The sequence below is a fragment of the Temnothorax nylanderi genome, unplaced genomic scaffold (genome assembly GCF_030848795.1).
Source record: "Temnothorax nylanderi isolate EJ_2023f unplaced genomic scaffold, tnyl_v1.0 TNYL_tig0086_pilon, whole genome shotgun sequence".
Classification (NCBI taxonomy): domain Eukaryota; kingdom Metazoa; phylum Arthropoda; class Insecta; order Hymenoptera; family Formicidae; genus Temnothorax; species Temnothorax nylanderi.
The window spans coordinates 644,526-670,613 of record NW_027249148.1 but is presented as its reverse complement, the minus strand read 5'-3'; the positions used below and the strand labels follow the sequence as shown (position 1 = coordinate 670,613).

At 35.8% G+C, this 26,088-nt stretch overlaps 1 long non-coding RNA gene across 1 annotated transcript in view; it reads left to right on the top strand.

Annotated features, from left to right (window-relative positions):
* LOC139774733 (uncharacterized) overlaps nucleotides 1-26,088 on the top strand; it is a 109,009-nt gene that overhangs the window by 67,869 nt on the left and 15,052 nt on the right. The window contains exon 3 of the long non-coding RNA XR_011718659.1: nucleotides 25,551-25,656. This is a non-coding gene — a long non-coding RNA (uncharacterized lncRNA). The remainder of the gene's footprint in view (nucleotides 1-25,550; nucleotides 25,657-26,088) is intronic.

Here is a 26,088-nt window from a genome sequence, read left to right as displayed (position 1 = left end):
TAGACCGCCACGTGTTTCCAATCGTCAAAATCGCGGCCGCCTAATCCGGAATATTTTTGAAAATCACGGACCGATTGTTACTGTATCACAATGCACGTCAATTGAATAAATCAAGTGTACATTTTCGCGTGAGGCTACTGATTATTTATCGTCACTGTGTGTCTCGCTTTTCGTTTTTCTGCGTAAATTCACATGTATTTAATAAGCTTTTGATAACGCGATTGATTCTTTTAAATAAAACTATTGAAAAATGATCCATGTCCACATAGTCCATAAAATTGCAAGCTTATAAATTACCATGAAATATCCTTGCAATATTTGTTTCGAAATCTATTCGAGATAAATATTAAAATTCTAATGGCATTCAATAATGTTTAAACTATCCATACAGTTTGCATAAATTCACATTGATAGCACGAAAAAAAATAACGACAAAAAATAAAAATGTATGACGAACATAACTGTATTAAAATCTAAAATATGAGTGATTCGTTGGATGTCTCATTCGTTTGACATTTTACTGTTTACATAAATCGTTCCGTTTTTATTACCACGCTTTAATGTTTTCGGGCTGCTTTGACAGATCCCAAGTGAATTTCGTTATCCTCGAAAAGGATGACATACTAACATTGCCGTCAATTTATGTAAGCTTTCACGAGGCCAATGCGGCTTACGCTTTTTACGATGTCCAATCAAAGATAATGTCTTCCCAAAATTTTAAAAATGTTTACTAACAATGTCTATCGAATTTTATGAAATTTTTCGGTAATAAAATGATAATCAGATGAACTCAGAAAGTTTCTTACAAAATAATGTTACAGAATATCATATGTCCGCAAGAGTTTATTATACTAATAATAGTGCGTTATGCATGTGGCTCATATTATTTTATATATTAACTCATTTCGCGATAATTATTAGACTTCATTACAGTTGATAATGTTATAAATGCATTCTGAGATCTTGTTACCGTGCTGGGAGCATATGTATGTATATTTATACGTTGAAATATACGCGGAATTTTGTTCTATCGATTCAACGTAGCTTTATTTATTATACCGTCGAGATTTCGCATGAAATAGTAAATGGTTAGCAGTAAATACGCTACAGGAATGTCGATGGTGATCTCCAGAGGCAAATCATGAAATCACTATAGCAATTGTGTGACGGAATGCCCGATGGGATTTTCTGGATACGCTAATGCCACGTTTTGTAATTCGGCAACACAATTTTCTAACGTTTTTATGGCACTTAAAACATTTGATACAAGAAAGTAGCTATAAAATAAAATTTGTTATCGTCGATTTATTGAAATTTAATTTATCAAGTTAATATGAAATATGAAATATCTCCCGTTGCCTTTTGTTGTCACATTTTTAAGTGGACATAGATTCCAGATTTGCGACAGAATTTGCTGGCATATATATGCAATAAAAAATTTCGGCAGATTTTCTTAAAAAAAAAAAAAAGTTAGAGAAAAGGAAAAAGAAAATCAGAATGGCAATTGGGTAATCAGACAGAACGGGATCGTTCTAGTCTGATAAGTGGCGAGTCTGCGAGCCTAACATTTGAAAGTCGAGAGATTTAGAATGGTCGTCCTCTTTGTCGAGTCCGTATAGCCCTACGTTTTCCCTTCCCGATCTCCTCTGCCCCTTCGTCCACAGATAAGGTAGGATCTCTTATTTTCTCGAGACGTAAATCACGCGACAGACGTTCCAGTTTGTACGAGAGGGCTAACGCGCGCGAGAAAGGGAGAGAGAAAAAGGGTTGCAGGAGAAGATAGAGCGCGACTGAGACTGGAGTAATCGCTGGAAGGGTGGCGCAAAGAGTTGCGCGAGACAGAGACAGGGGGACCAGGGCGATTTGCATATCTCATGAAAGGAATAATCGATGCCACTTAACGTACTCTCTCTCTCTCTCTCTCTCTCTCTCTCTCTCTCTCTCTCTCTCTCTCTCTCTCTCTCTCTCTCTCTCTCTCTCTCTCTCTCTCTCTCTCTCTCTCTCTCTCTCTCTCTCTCTCTCTCTTTAATTGCGACGGACTAAGCTCGGAAATCGCTTTTGAGGCATTCCAGCAGGCAGCAATAAACCAGGAACGAGACGGGCACGTCATGTCGTTTAAATGATAAGCAGTCAAGTGTAAGTAGGTACAGCGTAACGATCTCGCGAGAATAAATTTGATCGAGAAATGAACGTTCACTGATAACAATAAAACTGCGCCGATCTAATACCGATAGATAGATATTTTACGTTAATATATTCAGTTTTTACAAAGCTATGTATGTTACTGCACTATCATTCATGACTGAAAACAGCAGCTTTTCAGTTATGAATGATCAGCAAATCACCCCGATCATAGAAACGAGCCATATATTAAGCACATGATTGATTTTGCTACATCAATCATGTGGTACTTGTCAGTTAATGGTACCATCGAGAAATTGAACTCGAAATCAAAGTATACAGAGACGTTATATCCGAGCCAAAGTGGAAAGGCTGGAATTACAGAAATGAGAGAATCGACTTCGGAAATATCAAGACCGAGCCTGCACAAAGAAAAGCAGAAATCGAGCAAGAATAAAGTTGCGAAATCGAGAGGAGGATCGGAGGGAAGCCAAAAATTACATGGATACTGCATACTATTCGATATATATTCGACGGCGGCGCATTGGCGCCCCTGAGCACGTTTACGTGATATTTCGTCGAAAATTAAATTCATAAGACGAGACGCCAATCGCGTATTCATTGGGCACATCGCCAGTCAGGGGGAGACGTTTGTGTTTTTCTGACTAGTCTCTCAATAACCGCATCTGGCACGCCGATCGAGTTTGTATTTTGCAGATATGATACGATACTTTCAAGAATTCATAAGCGATTCGGGTTTATACTGGCCATATTAGATTATGATTAATTCTTGTATCATATTGAATATCTCGGGTTGTTCGGATTTATAGAAATTATTCGTTAAAAAAGATAGTTTAAGCACGAAGATAGTGGTAACTCGGATAAAAATTTTTAGAGAATGTTAAACGAAATACATTTATAAGTAATTGTATTTTTGTAAACAACTGAAAAATTTTGAATTAAATATAAATGTAATATTTAAATTGAAATGGTGCTGCGGGGTCTCTAAAACCTTAAGGAATTTAATAGACCGTTTTACGCGACTAACACAAAAGCTTTGACCAGTTTATATCCGCTATCCCGACAGATTTTCAATATATTTTATTATAACTTATTTTACGAGAATATTGCGTCATTATATTTATATATTAATAATATGCAAAAGAGGTACTTTGGTAGAAAATTACTAAAAGGATTATTCATGCATCAAAAAAATGTACACAGGTATACAAAAGTATACACGGAGAACACTATCGATCCGGTTTATCATGTTCTCGTAAAAAAAAAAAAAAAAAAAAAAAACCTTGATTTAAAAAATAATAATTTCATTGAAAAACTAGTGAAACTTATCCATTAGGTTTTTGCTTCTACAACTTGTCACACAACTTATTCGGTCGAAGAAATTAATGATGCCACCATTACATTAGTGCATAGTTGCAAAATAATAACGCAAACACTTTTTCCGTATACGCATCACCACCAGTATTTCATATTCTGAGAAGCTGAACATTATAACTATCTATGTTACATTTAAAAAAACTGCAAAATTTAGCATATCAGAATACACTGAATATTCACAATGTTTCCCGCATTACGTTTTATGATTAAATATTCAAAGTGCTCAACATTTTCATTTTAATGGCTGTCGTAACATTTTGCCATTATTTACCATGCTTACAAATGTATAATGTAATACGCGGTTTAATCGTTATGATCGTTAGCAAAACGAAAGGAAGCATTTAAAACTATAATCGTATGTCTTGTGAGTTCGCATAACATCGAAAAAGTTGTGAATCGATATTGCAATAATTCTCAAAAATGAGGAACCTAACAATAAATTTTTGCCAGAATTATTTTCGTTAAATAAGCATGCTTTGCATTAATATCGCGTACACTTGTGCGTTATCGCTAATTGCGTCAGGCTATTGATTAAACGTTGAAATATTTAATTATACATATATAATCACATTCGTATTAATTACTGATAAGCTATCGATACAGGAATTTATTTTCGACGATTACTGCATTGCCGTGATTGCATTACATATTGGAGTAGCTCTTATTGCGTACAAACAGAATCATATATTTCATCCCTTTCCAATTATATTTTATATTTTTATCCGAGGGGTAATCACGCCCTCTGATTATGGGGCTTTATTTGCAATCGAATATCCAAGGAATAATCCATGCATTTATTGTCGCGAGTTCTTCAAATTTTCATGTAATGCTAATTCAAATTATCTCAGAAAGAGATATATTATATATCTAAAAGATCCACTTTTGCTCGCCAAAAGCCGAAGAAACTTCCGTAAAACTTGGAGTTGCCCTTAAACTTTTTACGACGTCTTTGCAGTCTATTGGAATAGTGATAGTTTGGTGAGGATTCATGCGAAAGGAGATACGATTTAAGCGTATTCGCGTACGTTTCAGTACAGTTAATGTAATAATTAAACAAAAGACAGACAGAAAATATAGCAACAGTAATTATTCATGTATTATGGATATTATAATGGATATTATAATGGATAATAATATGTAATGAATAAAAAGGAATAAAAATAGCGAGTAGCAACGTTTCATAATGGAAGCTTTTGTGAAATGTTTGTTGCAATGAGATTTCTACAATGTATTTAGATTAAAAAAAAAGAGAAAAAAAGAGAAACAATAAATAGATGTTACCGTCGCGATAATAATTCCAAGGGTTTTGCTTCTCCAGCGCGCACGAGCTCTGGAAATGCTCAAATAGTTATGTAACACAAAACAAAGTTAACTCTCGAAATAAAAGCTTTAAAATCCTTAACCAGACGTATATGGATAGGATACTACGATAACATGAAATTCAACGACCGTGAGAGTGGCTCGAGAGATAGCGTCTGGCTTCAGATTTTGAAGTGTTATAACAAAAAGCAATACCAATAGAATTGCTTGCAATGTACAGAAAAAGAACAAAATTCTCGATGCTTTAGGTATTTCCTAAGACAGTATATAATATTGATAATAAGCATCACGCTTCATTGACGAAAATAATCCCAGCCGGCAAAGGCTATGCTGAAACCACACTTTCATTTTGAATCTGAAGCACAACATATTAGATGTTGCGTTTAAACTTTAAAATAAACTTTTATTTAAAAAGAGAAATTTGACTGCAAGTGCATTGTGCATTTCTGTAGTAACTGTGTTTAATTATAATATAGTGATTTTTTTTATTAAGTCTGCTTTCACGACTTCCTTACCTAATTGCTATGATAGGAAACGACATGCGATGTTTATTTCGTTGTAATATTATTTCGGCCACTTGCAAATGTAAAATAAATTATCTTGTGCAAGACCAGAATTGTTTTTCTTAACGAACGCATTTTTATCGCGCGATGTCAATTTTTAATGATATACGCTGTATATTGCACAGTATAATATTTTGAATTTTATCACGTAAGCTTAGGTAACGTTGCAAAATACTAAATACAAGCCTGGATTTATCCTACAGTTTTATCTTTTTAAGATAAAATTTATATATACTCGCGAGCTCCCCTTGCTGAATCTTTTATTCTTTTTTCGTGAATTTCTTTTTTAACTACATCAAGATAATTTCGCCGACGCTGTATTAAGATAATTTGAATCATTCTCGAAAATAGATCAAGTCTAACAAGCATAATAGACTCCCGGCTTTAAGACCGCTATATGACGCTTCCGCCAAAACTGTGACAACAGCCTCGCTCAGGCAATTTAAATTTTACAGCTAGTCTTGACATGCAAGCGGCATTATGCATGCCGGCCGTACATGCCGGGTTTTTCTGTTAAATGTGTCCTCCTCGCATTCGCGAATTGCAAAATTCAATTCGGACCTACTCCCCGTTACCCGTTATCCACACGCGAATACATTTTACGATGAATATTTCACGGCTTATGCATTTATATTTTATCGCGCTTCTCTTAGCAGCCTCCGATAATCACATTTTACAAAGCATTTCAGACAGACACCGTCAGATGAGATTTTAGAATGTCCGCTCGCTTTTTACGTGATTGGAATGCAGACGAGATGTTTGAAATGTCAAAGTCATAATACATTTGCACAATTCGTGAGGCGTTCTACGCGGTTACATGATTATTTATTTTCTCCAATTTGCTCAGCTTTACTGTAATACGAAAACGCAAAATTTTCTCAAGAAAAACTAGTACTTGATAAAAACCGAAATTTATTCCTTCTCTGCGACCATTAAAGTTTGAATTAGATTTACAATTTGCGTATAGTTCGCAAAAGAAATATAGTGAAACGATACGATAATAGTTTTTACTTAGTACGAACTTTTGAGCAAACTTTAAGTCTATCCTTTTTACTAAGTTTTTTAAGGAGAGAATTTTAGAGGAGAGTAGGAAGACACAGGACCGCGGGAAAATATCTTTTATTTCCGTTTATCCCACATTGAGATTCTTATCCTACCGCGTCGGTTCTCTCGAGCAAGTTTGGTTAAAATACAACATTTGGAAATACTCGCGTGTTGTGCGGAGGTACTATTTAAGTTTCAGAACAAGGCAGCTTTTTTTATTTCAAGACGTTAGGGCTTACATTATACGATCGATACTTGTGTTTCTTTGGTTTCAATTTCTGGATTCGAATCTCTGCTTTTTTAATAAACAATTACACCTCGTTCGCGTATCAAGAGGATCAAGTCATCGTGCGCTGACAGTTAACTTTAAGCAATATTAAATTTATCTTTGGATCAAAGTAGAATCATCGTTACGTGCATGCAAGCAGAGCTCAATAATCAAGCATGTTCGTATCGCGTGTGCAGTTTATATGCAGATAGGTACTCGGGCACGTTCACAGTGAATTTCGCCATTGACACACCAGCAAGACGACATGGTTACTCATTACGTATACTTAATTAGAAAACTTCGGCACCGCTACATAGGACGGGAATAAATCATGGCGCGGCATCTCCATCGCGTCTGACCGAGCTTGCTGCGCGTAACTGCACCACGCGATAATATGCACTAAAGTGATAAAAGACTAGAAGTGATAAACGACGCGAGAAGGAAGCATTCCTTATAATCTGTTTACTTTCCTGTTTAGTGAATCTTGTATCATAAACAGTAGAGATAACCGAAAACTGTTATATCTAAATATTTTTTGTCTACTTGCTTTAAAAATTTTCCTGTTTAGGCCACACGATTTATTTCAATTTCGCTATTCGTATCATATTTTTTTACATTTAATATTTAACAGATTAATTGGCGAATTAATCTGTTAAATATTAAATATAAGTAAATATAATTTGTTATTTGGTATATGATGATATGTTAAGATTTATAAGGGATTATACGCGCCGAGATTAATATAGAATTAATTTCCGAAATATTTTGTAGGAGCATCAAAAAATTAAAAATTAATTTAAAAAATTTCAGATATTTTTAAACGGATACCGTCATATTTTATTTCGAACGTCAAATGTTCGCGATCATTCTCGTTTTTTAAATTTTTGAGCTTAGATCGTGATTTATTTCAATTTTGCCAATTACATCTAAAAACCGATCATTACTGAACATCGGAAAAATTTCTCATCGAGAGAAAGGTCTGATAGAACTTGATTTGTTACTGACGGTGTTGAGATTTAAGTTTTATTACAAGAAACGAATACACTAGATGGTAACGACGACGTGACAAAAGGCGTTAAATTATAAATCAACAGGCAAGCTTGTAAGCTGCAAGGAACTTTAGTCAGTTACTCGTTGTAATGTCCAAAGTTCAGTATACCGCAGTTGATGACTCTCGGCGAGAAATGACGTGAAATCCAAATGAATGTTATATCATCCAACAGCAAACAATATTGTTGTTACTGCACGGAGAGAATTTTCTCTTAAAATTTACCCTGAAATCATGGTAGTTGTGGGACAACATGTACCACCAAGAATTTTATGTGAGCTATTCTGATTAATATCCACCATAATAAGAAATATTAATATCTATTTCATTAAAATATAAAATATATTTGATTAATTTTACTAAAATATATCTAGGAAATTTCAATAATTTTTAAAAATTTACCAATCTGCATGGTAATTTTTATCACGTTGTTTGTAAAATGTCTTTTGTATATTTTAAAAATTCCTTGGTTGCCAAGTTGTCCCAAGTTTGTAGTGAATTTAAGGGTAAAATATAACAAAAAATTCTCTCCGTGTGTAAATATTTTATTCTCGCGAAATAAATTTTTATGTTAATATAAATACATCTTGTAACTATATTGCCAGTGCGTTGCAAGAATTATTTTTAATATTTGGCAATGCAAAAAGAATTATATATATTTTTAATAACATTTTCAATATAATTGATTAACTTTAAAACAATCGATATGAAGAATTCTTCGGCAATGAAATATTTGTTAGATTTCATGCCATTTTATTTTGCTTTGAACAATACATTGTTCTTTAAGTCGTCATCAATAAATATAAATGGATGGACTTTGAAAGACTAGAATAAAATTGGCACACATTTTAAAATAAGTAAATTATGTAGAAATGTGGTTGTGAAATTTCCTGTTCTTTTTTTATCTACGTTTTATGATATGCATATTAAAAAATATTGTTTCCTTGCTGCCATCTTACATTATATTTAATCCTGGAACGATATAAGAAGAGGTTAAATAAAAGCCTCAAATTCTATTTTAAAAATATCTAAGAAGTGGAACGAAAGAAAGAAATATAGAAAGATACCTAAATATTAATATTTAATATTTTTCTCTATCATGTGTTCAATAAATAATTTATTTTTATTTCTCTCTTTAATACAACATGTAAATATCTTGTTCTCCAATCTTCATTGTCCGTTATGAATGTTGCTTTCTTATACATATGATAAAGCGATGATTATAAATGTTCCAGGATTAAACCTTTACGCTAATCTATTCTAGCCCATCCATTTCAAGGTACTGGATCAGTGAAATATTGTATCCATTTGTAACAATACTCATAGATCCATTGCCATGATTAAAATAAATAATTTGACACTCACCGATGCGATGCGTAACGACGGAGTTATAGCTACGTTGCATATCTACGTTGATCTGTAATTCAAATATAAAATTCATATTATAGCATGATTTATGCATATTGAATTTATAAGTAATATTAAATTATTAATAAAAATAATTGCCCCCATTGAATTTCTTATTCGTCTCTTTTCTTTATTTAATAAGATACGCAATATCGCTTTCGAAAAATCTTTTTCTTAATTCTAAACTTATATAGAATTTTGTAAAAAGATCCGTTTCTTTAATTTAAATCATTAAATTAAATAACGTATGTAAACGGGAATAGTTAGTAACAAATTACTCACCCCAGAGTTGCTCCGTCGTCGCCCGATGCCATCCAGGCCTCCTCCTCCTCTCAGATTCCTTCATCGCACTCAAGTAGCACAACACTCGCGAAAACACAGTTAATTACGACCGCATTAATTACCAATTATCTGAATACCACGATTGCGCGATACTTTGGACGGCACTCCCAACGCCACCGCCTTGATACGCTTATAAATCATTAATTACGGAAGTTTATAACGGGCTGATAATTTCTAATTATTACTGCAGACACAAACTTCTTACGTATCCATGCATGTATCGTACCATCGTTGAATATAAATTCAATGATACGATATGGTACGTCTTTATATCTATATCACGGTATTAAATAATAAGAGAAATCATGGTATTAAAATTTTGATACGCAACGATACAATGTTTTTCATCTACACGCATACGCAACGATGATACGATATACGAATATGTTATAAGTCTGTATCCGCCTTTAACATATGTAAGAAATGATCGTGATTTGGCTCTTGGTACACGGAAAAAAATTTAGCTAAATTTAGTCGTAAAATAGGGATAACTAATTTTTTTGCAGCAAGAGCTATATTTTTTGCAGCGAGAGCTAAAGTTTAGCAATAGTAGCAAAACCTTTTGTTCTCGCTGCAAAAAAATGTTAGTTATCCCTATTTTACGACTTATTTTAGCTATAGTAGCTAATCTTTTTTTTCCGTGTACGTGTCGCTATCGCGTCTCGAGAGGTAATGCGACGGAGCACGGAGCGGCTCGAGAATTATAGCGCGACCTTGGCTGCGTTCGGGGAGCGCGCTATTAGCGCTATTGCATCATTCTATCTTTATCGCTCATCAAGTGTAGAACAAGGATAGAATAAGCAAATAGCGCTAATAGGGCGCTCCCCGAACGCAGCCCTTGTGTAAAAACATACTACGTCACGCGAAGACAATGAACGCCGCGCGCCGCGCCGCGCGCCGAGCCGAATATTTAACGTAAACAAATTTATTCATTATATTTCAAACGGTTTTCGATATGAATGCGATGAATCATCATATGTTTTATACTTCGTTTTGTGCAGCGTCGCTTGATATAGTTTCTATGATTAATTCTATTTGATTAAAAAAATTGTTTTAAAAAAGACTAAATAATTTGTGTAATAATTAAAATTCACTGTATTTAATTTGTTAAGATAGCTGATTATTTCATTTTATGGATTTGTTAATGTCGCTTAAGACACTACTGGTTAATTTTATAACTTGAGAATTATATTACTAATTATAGAGTCGATTATCTTTGATAGTATATAATCGTAACGTTAAACATTACAATTCATTTAAAGTGATTCAATTTAGCTTCTCGCGAGATATGGGTTTATTAATCTTTTGTATACTATTTGCATAATATAATGCTGAACGTTGTTGTGAGTGGTTCGAATGATGTTTATTAATTAAGCGGGAGCGTGATAAAATGGATTAAATACCAGAACGGTACCATTAATAGCCATCTCACGGCATTTAATTTTGATCAATGCGCCGTTTAAATCGTACCATCAGCTAACAGAACGGTAAAGTTAAATCGCACAATACTTAATATGCGGCCAACCAAGCTATTCCGTGAGCTCTTCGTTGAAGAGCTCACAGAAAAATTCAAGAGTTACTTATTGATCTTATTGTTCTAAAATAAATATAATGAATATAATTAATTTTCAGAGACACTAATGAAGACATTATAGAATGACAGACGATTAACAAACTCCTAGAATACGTTCAAAAATATGCTTTAGAATAAATCTTGGTTCACTTTAAGGCAGAAAAAACCTTTTGGAAATATAATATAGGATGTATATTAAATTAATAATATTAAAAAATTTTTTTAAATTGAGATATTAATAAAATTTTTGTTACATCTTTATATATCAAATATATACGAGTAATTTGGAACGACTGCTGAAGGCGAGACGCGCCTCAAATATTCCGAAACCCCGTCGGGGCGCCACGTGAAAAGTTCGAAGGCTCAATTTCGTTAGTGAGTTTCGCGGCAGCACGGCGATTCGTCGGCCGTGTGAAATACGAGCCTCGAGAAGAACGTAAAACGAAATTAATCTCCGGTCGGCAACGGAAGCGCAGCCTGGTTATAGAATTGGCTGAGAGCCGGCTGCGCGCCGGCGAGTGCGGGAGCGCACGCTGAAAGGGCGTACGGGGGTATACGGCCGGGGTACGGCGCGAGATCGTCGAATGTCGCCCGGAATGAAAATTGGTATAGACGTCGCTCACCTGCACAGACCCATATTGTATGACACCGCGAGAGATTCGGATGATTTATTAGGTAATATCACGGCTCCGGGCGAAAACCTCCGCCCGGTCCGCTTTTTCTTCCTCCCCGACCTTGCGCCCCCGCGCGATCCTGTAACAGAGTATAACGTTTCTGTGTGTTCGCGCGTGCGTATACATGTGTGTGAGTGTGTGTATGTCCTCCGTCTCTCCGCTTGTGTTATCCTACCTCTTTCTACCCTATCGTTCCGTACACGTTGTGCACGAGACGTCGATTGAAAGTATGACGTTAAAGAATCCATTGACGAGATTGAGAGATCGTCCGTATAACGGGTCACGTTTATTTTCAGGGGGCGCGGATCGATTCGGATATTTGGTGTAGAACGCTCGAGAACGATATTTTGTTTCCTCTGTACAAGCATTGTGATCGCGAGAACGTTACTCTCTGTCTGTTCTTTCTTAAAATCTATTGGTTCTTTGATACTTTTGTCAAGGATGTATCGAATCCAAAAATTATAAAGGAATGATTATTCTCTCGATAGGTCCGAATATTGTACATGGCAATCGTATTGCGCACAACAGTTATTAAAAATTATTGGTTATTATTATATATAGTTAACATCATTACGTTGCTTTTCATCATTCCATCATAATTCCCTAAGGTTCACTCGACGACAGATATGCATATCCGCATTCATAATGATACGAATGACGTAGACATTTGCGGGCAAACAATTAAAATTAAACCGAGGTAATTATCTCTTCTGTGAAATTAAATATATGTCGCAATTATATTTAGCCGCTTGCTATTCTTTCTCGCAGCTGCGCGCTCACCACCAGTCTCGTGGGACGATTATCAGCTGCCAACGAGCACGGGGCAAACGTTATTCCCCAATGATCGCGCGATAATATGAAACGTGTGCAATCAACCCGCGATAGTATGTACCGTTGTAAGCATCGGCTTCAGCGCGACGGCGCGGCGCGGCGGCGATGAAATGTTGCGCGCGGCTGCGCCGACGAAAATTAGGAGCATTTCCCAATTTTCGTCTGGATATGACGTGAAACCGCCGCGGCCGCCGGAATCAGGAATGCTCTTGTACGTGATAGTGTTACCGATTTCGCCGCGAGGAAACCGCCGCAGCTACAAGCGGAATGATAACGACGCCCGCGCACTTATCTCTCCCGCCTGCACTTTATGTTTCGTGATACCCCAGAGATATCCGAAATAACACCGACCGACGCTTAGACTTTTTATAAAGCCACTCGATTTAGCTTTTTTACAGCGATTTTTAATGGACCTATCTTCAAAGGATCTGCGGTCGTCGTTTCACTCTGTATATGTTTATACGTTGAAATTTATTTTATGCATCTATTCCAATCGATTTTTTTGTATGAGGGGGAATTTATAAATTTCCGCAAAATTGTACGAATATCGCTTGATTGAGCGAACTCTCAGTTTCACGTTTCCAACGTAAGAGAAAAACTGATATACATTACGCACGATTACCGCGAGTAACAGGTACATTGCATTGCGAAGAGCCTTTAGATAGGATTAGGCTTTAGAGGTCGTGTAACATTTTACCTGTAGTTTACTTGTGTGTACATTCTCTGCAATATCTTGTGGAAAATATTACTGATGCGCGCACTCATATCATTATGAAATATATACTTTTGATCTCGTAAATCAACGATGAAAATTTTATTCGCCGGCCGGTACTATGCAGATGTGGGCGGGTTTGCACGTCGCACATCAAAAAGATTTGCCTTGCTCATCTAGCGCGACAGACGCGAAACATCGCGGTGAGGGTAGTGGAATCGCGGGGATCAAAGATTTCTCCTTCAATCTTGCTGAGTGGTGTGGCACGAGTAATTTTACCGCGAATAACGAGCGCTGCCACTGCCGGAGCCGCCTCGCTGCATGGCATCGAGCAAAGTGCCTTTTTTTCGGGGGTGGTCGCGCCCTCCCGACAGGGAGGGTTAAACCGATTCCGCAACGTTTCGGCTGCGCGCCGCGTCCTATATACCTGCGTTGCATGATACGATTTCAGACGTCAACTGGCTCAAAGGACGAGCCGGGAATAACGCTCAAAGCCAGGACCAATTGAGACCGATGCAATCTCGTTTCGTGATCGAGCGATGCAGCGCGGATGTGCGCCTGATCGACAGGTTTCATCGGGATCAGCGTTACATCAAACTTTTCAAACAGGAGAGGCAAAAATAAGAGAACCAGTACGCGAAAGAAATTGCTATACAAAGAAATGTTACTGAATTAATAAGAGGGAGATATTTTGAGATTTTCTTATTTAATCTTTTCGTTTTGTACAAGAGCGATAATAATAAGGCAGTCGCACCAATTTAGGAATAGAAAATTATACTACCGTGAAGTATATACTTCTCTCATTATCACGATTCGATAAAAAATCATATATCTAAAGTGCAAGATAAGAGTATGTATTTTATTTTACATTACATATAGAAAAATACTTTGGTTTATTCTTTTTAATACTACATTCTAATTTTGCATAAGCAAAGTATTTAAAGCAAAAAGAATGTTATGCGAAATGAAATTAGAAAAGGAAAATCTTTAGCTTAAACTAAAATTCCAATTATCTCATAGTTATTACAATATGTGTCTACGCCTAATAGTAATAACTAGTCACGACACGAAAATGTACGAGGCTGACTTTACCGCTCTCTTCACTTGACATAAAGACATGTCTCTTGATATTCCACGACTTTACAATATATTTCAAAACTACCGAATGTCTTTTTAATGAGATAACTTAAAATTAACTTTTCCTTATCAAAAGTGCCGGGAAAAGTCTTCCCATATTATAACTTTCTAATTTTTTGCGTCATGATTTCTGTTCCAACATGTCTTTGTAACTATATCTCAAATTAAAATTCACTTAAAGCGCATTTCAATTTAAATTAAATGTAGAGTATCGTTATCCATTTAGCATCCTGAAGTTTAGCTGGCAAAAGACTTCTTCTCTTTTAATCATTTGTAACTCTAATTGTTCCTCAACATTTGTACTAAGAAAAGATCTTTGAAAAAAAAATTCTAAAAAAAAAGAAGTTAACAACTCTTAAAAAAGCGAGCGAAATGTCACGAAACTCGAAATAATATATGACAGTTATTGTATAATGATAACGGCTAGCGTCGGTGAGTCTCGAGAAAGAGGATTCGGATTTTAACTCGGTAGAGTGGCCCGCACTGTTGACACATCACGTCGCGGTCGCCGGCATTATTGTACCAAAAATTGTAACAAATAACATCAACGTTTTCGCGAAAAAGAAACATTGAAGAAAAGCTCGGCACTGTAACTATACTACTATCCAGCCGACTCGACAAAATTAGCAACTTTATTAATTTCCACTATGCCGATATTAATAACAATTTGTATATCTTACAGAATCGAGAATATGTTTAGCTCCGTCTTCTCTGTACGCGCCCGATACCACAGAATGATGAACGAATGACTTATAAGAGACAAACACGAGATCCTTGCCGCTATTTGGCTTGTTTCGCATAAATCTAACTGGCTGTCAGTGTCACGCGAAAATATTTATTCTTTGTCAAGAATCTCGAAATTATGTGGCACTCATCTTCGTCTCTATTTATCGAGTATGTTAATATTGAAACAATTTGTCTATTCTCGTCCTTCTTGATACAAGTGTTAAATGAATTGCATCTCACTTCTCAGCATAATTCCCTTTTAAATTTTTTATCACAATTCTAAACTCTCGATATACCGGCGTCCCTGCGATACATGTTTAATAAGATCTATAAATTGTATTTCAGGATATATGTACGGGGCGGAATCGTCCCTTTTTACGTCAGCGGTTGCAAATCGTCGGTTTATATTTGTTATTCCGAGCAGGGTGCCAGAAGCAATCTCCCTCGGCTCAGGGAGAAAAGGGAGACTCGTAGAGAACGGCGAGACTCGGCCATTTGCGAAGGCGGATGGGAAAGAATTATCTCGTTGGTGCTGAAAACAAGTACGCCGATTGTTTCCTTTTTCCGCGACCGTTCACTGAATATTTTTAATTTGCAAAGCTGACACAGCGTCGCGTCGTGTACAAAGAACGGACAGTACGGTGCACGGACAGTTGCACGATTACCAGGCCATCCGATACGTTTCGCGTTAACGGACGCTATTTGTATATGATCGCTTTGAATTAAAAAGGATTTTACAAAGCTTCCAGCCGCTGATAAAGCTTTTTCATAAATTAACTATATATTCATTCCGATGGTTCACACAAAGCTAATGCAGAATCGAATAAAAATCCTCCGGACAGCTTTATTATTAATATCTCAATTGAATTTATATCGTGGCGGGTCGGCGCGATTTCCGCTCGAAAAGCGATATCTTCCGGCGTTAAAAAAATATTATGGAGCCTGTGAAAATGCAGCGCCCTAATGATAGAATTAATTGTTTCAATAACACTGATAAAATATTTATACGCGAATATATTAGGTGTCGTATGTCATAAAAATTTCACTGTTATTTCAGCGTACAATCGTATCCCATTAACTCTTCATTTTTTCTTATGCTTCGTGACCTCGCAGGACTGAATACTTCCGTAACTCCTGTAATTTTTTCGCGCATAAAATAGCGACTCTACCTGTATATAATGCGAGAAAATTATCTGTCATATCAAAATTGTTATATCGTGAAAATTTCTTATTTCTACTTAGAAGAGCAAAAACGAAATACTTAAATCTTGACGAGCTTAGTGAACAGTGTAAAGTTCAATTCTTGTGAGAAAATAAAGTATAATAGTTCATTATATAAATGATGATACGAAAAGTTCATAACGGTAACTTCTGCAATAACATTCAAAATCACATATTATAAAAGAATATCAAAATAAGACTTTACCGGTTTTTAAATCAGTCAACTTTGAACTTAAATCTCTTTTTTAGTAACACGAGAACTGGTTCATGTCTATCTTCTGAACATTATGCTCATCCTGCTCTAATAAATGATTACGATTATTTGATTATTGATTGACTCATTTCGTAAGAAAGAAAGCGAGAGAGCGAGAGAGAGAGAGAGAGAGAGAGAGAGAGAAAAGCAAAGATAAAAAGAATAACGTGTCGTGTTTCAATGTTCGACGGAGCGTCCAACGTATTCGCGAGAGATTTTATCGGATTCTAACAAGACTAGTCTCAGCTTTCTCTCCTACTCGGAGCTGAGTTTTCGCAAAGGACCAGTTCATCGTGCTCCTAATTTCGTTTGCCCGGCCGGGATTTCGGTGACTTTAACCCGAGAAATCCTTGAGATGCGGCGCACTGCTCGCGCACGCTCGCGCGCTTCTCGTGATTTTTCTCGTTTCTACGCTGAGAGCACTTCTCGGACCATCCTCTCTTCTATACTGCCGGAACTTTCTGAGGTTCTTTCGCTTCGTTTTTTTTCCTTCTTGCAAAAAGAAAACGGTAAGACGGCAGGCAAGATAAACTTTGCGCGCGAAACCTGCGGGTTTTCCGTCAAAGACGAGGACGAACGGGGTTAAATAGGCGCCTTTTACATAACACTAGGTGAATCGACGTTTTTTTGCGACTGATTGCAATTCTTTAATCTATTAAGAGCTAAGCGAATAAAATTGCTATTTAAGCCTCGTTGCGACGCAACTAGGAAACCGTAATGAATATTTGGATGCAGGCAGACTGCTTAATTCGAACAAATTAAAGTATTTTAAAAATTCCTCTAACATTTAAAGCTTCGTTTAAGTAAAGATTAGTAAGTAAAGTTAAAATTAAATAAAAAATAAAATTTTTTCACTTACTCTTAAATTATATTTTATAAATGTTCTACATTTGCAATTTTTTTATTATTTAAAAGTTGTTAGAACATCCAACATTTTTATTAATGGAAGTCAATTATGAATTGTAACTCGAAAAATCCAAGACGAAAAAAAGGCTTGAAGCATTTCGTCTATGCTATAAGAGCACTTGATAATTACATATAAAATTATCTCAACCCCCTACAAAGTATTAACTTCGTTTGGATGCAAATTCATTTAAAAGGGGCGAGTCATTTTTCGTCGATGCATCCAACAGCGAAATCCTGCCCGAGGGAACTCCCGTGAAATTAATAACAGTTAAAAATCGCATCGGACACGCTTATTCCGGCATAGTATAGCTGTCCTTATTAACGGCGGATATTTAAATCACCCGGCACGTTCCTGTGTAAGTAAGTGCGCCGCGTATAAACCGACTTACGGCGTAATATAGCCCGCCGCAGAGTGAATTATATTTCATTTATGCGCGTTAGGATTAGCGGCCATTAGTCAATGTTATATCTTAATTAGCATGCGCATCCGCTACCCCGTTTACGCTGAGCTTAATTTGACATTTCTTGCATCGCGGAGATACGCGGGGGAGAGAAATCGCGATAAACAACCGCGACAATCGCAATAACGAATCTCCACGTTCTGCAGTAATATTTTTGTACTTTACCAAAACGAACGTCTTGTATTTTATCCGGATAATCTCCATAATCCGAATCGATTCTGCTTCATGAGAACTGACTCTTTCCGCCAAGAAAAACCGATTTTGCGATAAACTGATGTGCTTCTCTTGCATCTTATTATAATTCTTTCATCGCTAAAATCGCGTGATCTTGATTCTATTTTTTGCTTCATATCTTCCTCGTCGTTGTTATTTTCATGAATTCTTTTTATTCATGATCCCTTATCTATAAATTTTCCGATTATCTTGTAGCGTGGAAATTTATATGATAATATCTGTTAATATTATCAGAATTTTACGATGCTAAAATAATTACATTTCTATTACAGAAATTAATCATCTGATATTCGTTCAAAAACAACGTTGTGACTCGTATTTGTATTTTTAAAGCTCTTCGAAGTTTTTCAACTTGTCCTGTTAAAGAATTGTACTTTTCTCTTTCTCCTCTCTTTTAAGAATATAAAAATTGCGATAACCAAGTTGAAAAATCTCTGAACAGAGGCATTTCTTTAGAAGTTTAAGTAGGATGTCGAGAGATCGTAAAATTACGAGCGTAATTATTTGAAGATTATGACGGGCTTGGGTACCCGCCATTAATTCCACCAATTTTCCTCCATTTTACTACAAGTTTCGAGTTACCTTCCTTTTTATGCGTCGCTTTTACTTCGTCGCCGCCATGGTTTTTATGTCATCTGAAGACCGTTAATTGGCAAGATTAACAGCCGACGATGCGCCGTGTAAAACAACGTCCAAGAAAATTACTCTGGCACACTTTCGCCCCCATCTCAGGTCGATACCCAGAAAATGATCGCCCGCAGAAAACAACTGCAGTTTTTCACAGCATCTTTTTCGTACCCGACCCGGATGACGTCGACGTCGTTAATTGTTTCGTTGCCGCTGCGAAATATTGCCTTCGTGGCTGATTTTAACGAAGAGCTAATCACACGTAACAAAAACCAGGAACGGAACAATGAAGTATAGGAGTATCAAAAAAGGATTAATTTGACGCAATTGAGAACGAAGTGATTTATCCATCGGATTTCGCGAAACATTTAACAGATACCTCCGAAATTTCCCTATTTTATTTCGCATGAAATAGAATAGAAAATTAGATTTATTCGTTGATTTGCATTTCAGAAACTTAACAGTTCATGCGAATAAACTAAATAAAAGGCGGTAATGGCGTAAAAGAAACAGAGAAAAAATAGGTACTTTATCTTCTTTTTTGAATATTAAGAACGTATTTTCTTTCTGATGCATTTTAGAATCTTTAATTTTAGATTGCAAAATAAATTATCCTGACCCATGTTTGAGACAGCGGATTAGGAATGTGTTAATTATCGGAAAATCCTTCATGATTTCCGATAACATATTATATCTACAAAGTTATTTTTGCCATCAGGAAAATAGCTAATAGAATCGAGACATCTATAGAGTCTATAGATCAAAGAAATGTGAAGAAACTGTTATATAGAGTATTCCATAATTATTGTACAATATTTTAGTAGAATATTAAACTGACTATTACTGAAAATCAGATGTGTATATGTATGTGGAAGCGCGTATAATTCACGGATTTCTTATTCGTAAAAATTTGCAATCTGTAAAGGTAAATATCTCCGACATTTTTTAATGTTTTTGGATATTACAATCATATTCCCGTATTCATGTAACCATGTTTTACGACCACCATAAATATTCAAACCGAAAAAACAGAAATACACCCAAGCGATATGCATCTGCAATGCGTTTTTTAAGCAAAGAGCTGAATTAAATAGATATTTCATTAAAACGTGATTATTTTTATAAAGTAAAATATGTAAGATTATCAGATCATAAAATTTCACGTCCCTTTTACTCACTGGTCTGTCATCTTTACTGCAAAAAGCGTATTTTTATCTCGGTGATATTGAAGCATTTATGCGAGGTAAACTGCGTGTACGGTCGATTAAGTTAAATACTTTTACCATAAATACTTTTACCATAAAAGACTTAATTGAATTATCATAATCAAGTTGCCATCGTTTAAAAGAGATGTTAACCGTGAATGCTATAAATATCCAAGTGAGACAGAAAACAATTATACGTCTAAATAAGTTGTATTGATAATGCACTCATGCCGTGCTGATATATAGATCAGAAAATATTTTGTCTGAGACAGGTATAAAATTACTAAAATCACGGAGTTTTTAAATAACGGAGTAACAAGCGGAGTTCTTCATTATTCAAAAATGATGCGACAATTGCATTGCTGTTTTGAAAGCATCAAATTTACAAGCTGCAAACTGTGTAAAATTAATGAAGTTTAATGCTTCTGCAAAACTGTATTGCATTAAACTTTAACAGACTCTAATTAATTATGACTATTATACAAATGTAACAGCAAAGCGTAATAAAAATGATCTGAATATAAACGTTTATTTATTGTTACGTGTTAAAATTGAAAATAGAAGAAAGACTTAAGAGATGCTATACTGAGAAAAAAAATTGTTAATCCGAAAAAATATTTAGTCCGATATGTTCAACTAAACATTTTAGTTAGTTAACTAAACATTAGTTGTTTTAACAATTTATTTAGTTTCTTTAATCAAGAATTAATTAATTCAACTAATGTTTAGTTAACTAACTAAAATGTTCATCGTTGAACGTATCGGACTAAATATTTCTTGGGATTAACAAATTTTTTTTCTCGGTGTACCTGAGTTATTCATATCGATAGAATAATTACTAATTACCAATATTTTCTAAATTAATGTATATTGAAGACTATTCCCCTATGAAGTTATCACGTTTTCTAACGCAAAAAATGCGATTTTATGTCGTAGATGTTAAAGCAATTATACGCAAAGCGAGTTGTATACCGCAATTGCAATACCCATTACTGCTTCAAATTGTGAAAGTCGGTGTTACGCTTGTCCGCTCTGCACATTCGCTTTTCAGAAAGACAGCTTTCTGCTTTCTCCGGTCTGCTTACTAATAGCTTATTCCGTCACCGCGCGATTGTAACGAGGAACCTTTGAGGTATTCCTTCACCGTAATCCAGAAAGGTCGACGAGGGTAACTTAGCCCTTTGTCGACAGCATGTCGGGGTTGAAAAACGAGCTAGCTTCTTTCGTTTTTCTTAAAGATCGCCTTTGCCTTCGATGCGCGAAAAGCTGCAACTTGCGTGACGCGATTGGGTTTCAAGATCACCTATAGCTGCTTGTCATGTATAACGTGTGCTTAAAAAAAAAAAAGAAACATTTTTTTCTCTTTTTTATTTTTATACGTCAGTTATAGTAATTGCACGCTTATTGATCTGTCAAAAATATATTTATTTATTTTAATATACTTTTTGAGTAATTTTTCATCGTTGCGTCAAAGTTAATTTGCAAAGAAATAAGAAAAGAAAGAGAGATTATACTTTAATTATTCTGTCATTGTGACTGTATTTTAGTAATTATAGTTTAAAGACATCAACCATCAGCAAATATAATATTTTTATTTAGCATAATTTAAGCTACCTCTGTTCAATATCTTATTTATGAATATAAGATATAAATTAAGTGCAATATATCGATTCTGTTATGTGATTAACTTGTTTTGATCTGAGGAAAAATAAGAGAAAAGTGTTGCTTCATGTCGCTTCTATTTCTATCTTCTACTTTTCTGTCTCGGGAAAGAGAGGAGATTTTTATTTGCTAAGAGAGAGAGAGAGAGAGAGAGAGAGAGAGAGAGAGAGAGAGAGAGAGAGAGAGAGAGAGAGAGAGAGAGAGAGTACCAGTAAGTAAATCTTATGAAGAGAGAAAAAGGGAGAAAACAAAGTAAAAAAAAAACTAGTTTAAAAACAGCTCTATTTATTGTTTTTACCTCGCGGAAAAAGATTGACGCGCGCCCACAATTTATTTTTCCTCTCACCTGCGGATATTAGCGAGATCGAGTGCGATTCGATTTATTAATACTATCGCGAAAAATCATCGTTTTTCAGCAGCAAACGAGTAAAAATCGCGCCCAATGTATTTTTTCGAATTCTCCATTTATTACCAGCGCAAGCATCCCCAATTCTCACGTAGGTAAAAGCAGATAGTGCATGTTTGCCGTACACATGCGTGAAAATACGCCAAATCTGCATTCGTTCGCACTGTTTACGCGAAAAATTCGCAATGCGTTTGACTTCTCTCTTTTCATTTCTGATTTTTTCTCTCTTTTTTTTTGGTTCTATTCAACAACGGATTGCGTCGCGCTAACAAGCCGATGGCGTGTTATTTAACCGATGAATTTACACGCACGCAAAATTGTATGGTCCGACGGGGAGGGGGGAAGAGGAGGTTGATGGAAAGAGAGAGGAGGATGAAACACCGCGCGGCGTGTGATGCGAGCTGAGTCTCCCCCGAAAATTCGACGCCTGGCAAAATCGATGACCGCGAGCGTTTAATTTCGCGGTATATCGCGATGAATTTTGTTCTCTTATTTTTTTGTATTATCGCACTACCGCGACCGGTGTAAATTTCATAGTTAATGTTAACAGCTTTGCGGTGTGTGAAATTTTCCGGTCGCCTCAATCCCAACATTAATTCCCTGCCTGCGCGCTCCCGCGTGTCGGTTCCGAATGCGGTTGTGCGTTGTCCTCGAATCGCGGGTACAGCGCGAACGATGAATACGAGCAGTATAGACGATGATTCTATTCGCAAGCAATGCTGACATATCGATTAGAACGTATGTATGCCGTTTACGATTCATTATCTGCGTTATTATGCATATATTTTTTTAATGTTATGCAGCTTTCATGTTAAACTCTTTTGTGTTAAATATTATAGATTTCTTTGTATTAGGAGAAGCCTTGTCTTTTTAAGGCTATTTCTAACATTGTTACAACGCTTATCTTTTTTTTAATAAAATTTAATTAATTAATTTTTTATAATTTTACATGTTATGAAATATGTCATAAAATAAATATTCTTATTTATTTAAATTAAAATTAATTAATAAAAATTACTTTCTAATGTTGTAATGATTTTATACACATTTTATACATACATTTTTTTATGTCTAGATTTAAATATGGAAAGATGTTTGATAATATTTTCATCTAAATCTATTTAATATACCATGTTAAATTTATTTGCGTAATGCGTTATTAATCCGAAAGCACGCAATGTTATCTGATCTATGTATTTTTCAAGGAAAATTTGATAATGCGCATAGATTTGCTTTCAAGATTTATATTACAGATTGTTAATTCAATACGGTGGATTAAATAAATATTGTATTATCCATATTATATTATTTTAATATAAAATATCACATTCCCCCCCTTCACGGTTTTATTATTACATATATTTTTTTCACATTGTATTTCATTATGCCTTTCTAATAAATACAAGATGAGAAAAATGTTAGGTACGTATATAATCATGAAGATATAGATATAAGAAAAAATTAAAAAACTAAAACATAAATTGCATAAGTGATTAAAGTAAGCGATATATAAAACAAAAAAACAAAGAACTGCAAAAATATTAAGAACTCCAAGATTTAGCTCTTTTCGATTTTCCTCAGCTCAAACTTTATTCTTTATCATTTTTTGTCATTAAATAATTTACTCATCATTGTTTACTCGATTTCGATTGTCGTGAATATATCTCTGTGCACATATCTGTACGTCAGATATGTGATGGGACCTACAATTTAACGCCGATTCCGAACATAGAAAAGTTCTCATGGCAAGATTACTCTCAGTGGATTTGCCAGTACACTTTCTGAGGGGTGGCGATCGAATAAAATCCATCGGCTTTTGGTTGGATTTGAACTCGGATCTTCGGCTCATTAAGAACAGATTACATCTCTCTGCGCCACAATCGCCACTATCAAACGATATTAATGGAAGTATATCTTCTCTTCCATTCTACATATAACTTTCTAGAACTGATGGATGCTTTCGAACAAAATTATTCTTTTATATAGACTGACTCGTGTTGACGTTCCATAAATTATCTCCCGTTTTAGATTGCGGAGGACCGTTCCCGGGGTTTAGGGTTAACCATTCAATTAAGCTTCCTCCCCGGCGAGGAAGACCTCCCGGGCCGAAACCTCGAAATCTCGCGTGCACAAGCCGGACGACAAGAGCTTGCGTTTACGCGTGCACGATCGGTCAACTGGCATATCAATTATGCACGCACTCGTACGCGTCGGCCCATTAATTTTGGCCGCGCTTTCCATTAATTTCCATCAATCTGTCAGTAATTTTCTCCAATCAATCACCTTCTGCCCAGACACGCTCCATGCGATACCTACCATTCGCGCGTATCCTCTCACCCTCTTGCTCCGGGAGACGCGCTCTATCTTTATATTAAATTAATGGTTGGCGAGGCAATTTCGTTTGGCAATACGGTTTCGCGCAACAAAGTAATCGCGCGCCGCGCATCGTTCCCCTTTATCTCTCTTCGTTCCCTAAAAGCTCCCTTCGTTCCCTTCCACGCAGGAAATTTCATTTAGCGCCGGAGGTCCGTGCATCACGTATTCGCGGTTTTCGTTTCGTCGCTACCAAATGAGGCGACCGAAATTCCATGGCCTTTGCCATTTCCGCCGCGAAACCACACATAGCCACGTACAGTCGTATCTTTTAACCCCTATCTTTGCAACAGACGAAACATGCGCCTTAAAGCAGGGACGAAGACTGTAAATGTTACTGATACTTTCGATATTATGAGATAATTCTACGATATTTTATCTTCTGCTTGTAAGAATAATTAATAATTTGAAAATGTAGCAGATAAATATTACAGTAATATTGTATAAAAATTATATAACATATTACTTAATATTGTATTAGTTTTTATATTACTAGAAAAAATCTTCTATTTTATAGCAATAAATATATATTATATGTATATATGTATATACATATATATGACGTGAGATCCAATATATATATATACATATTGAATCTCACGTCATATTACTACTTTAACTGGTAAAATCCAGTTATCAATTACCTCAATAGATATGTTAATTTATCACTCACCAACCCCGATGCGCAACAGCGGAATTATATCTGCCACGTAGCTACGTTGATTCTGTAATAAACAAATAAAAAATTCGTATTAAAACAGTGTTCAAAAAATTTAATGTTTTAAACGTTTAAAGTTTTTAACTTTTATGCGCATTGAACGTTTGATTCATTATTTAATTAGATATTTGTTTAAATAATTATTATACACTTTCTAAAAATAATCTTTACATAAATCAATTTTTATCAAATATTAAATTATTCCTTTTCTTCTACTATTATTTCTAAATCATGGTGAAATAAAAAGGCTCAAGAATAAACAAAAAAAATTACTCTCATACAAAATAAAAATTAATATTTACCGCAAAGTTGTTCCGCAGGCGCCTGATGCCTCTCCCAGGCCTCCTCCTCCTCTCAGGCTGTCCTCGATCTTGGGTTGTTAGCTCCCTCGATGCTCGACACAACTCCACCAGCATCACACGCCGCGTAAGTACACGCAGATAACTATAATCGCGCGATATTTAATGCGTCACTCCCGAAAACGTAACAACCGATTTTGTTTGTGGAAAAATCACCCGCGATAACCGTATTATCTCGACGCGTTCAGAGCCGGACAACTGACTCGATTTGCCCGATTAAGGACTTAGCCCCGCGTGGTCAGTATGAATAGTGTTCGACAGAGAGAAGAGAGATCCTCGAAAAGTAGAAAGCGAACTCTCTACAATGAGGATCATCTCCCCTCGCCACCGACACGTCTGGTAGCGACCCTTCCACGCACAGTGAAGTCAAATGATCTGGGCAGTTCTTGTTGATGCGATCCAGGCCGTCCCCGTTCAAGGACCACGCACGAGACAGCCGTCACGTCTGAGAACGTGGAAATTGACGCAGTTATATGCTATAATTGATTAAAAACGACGC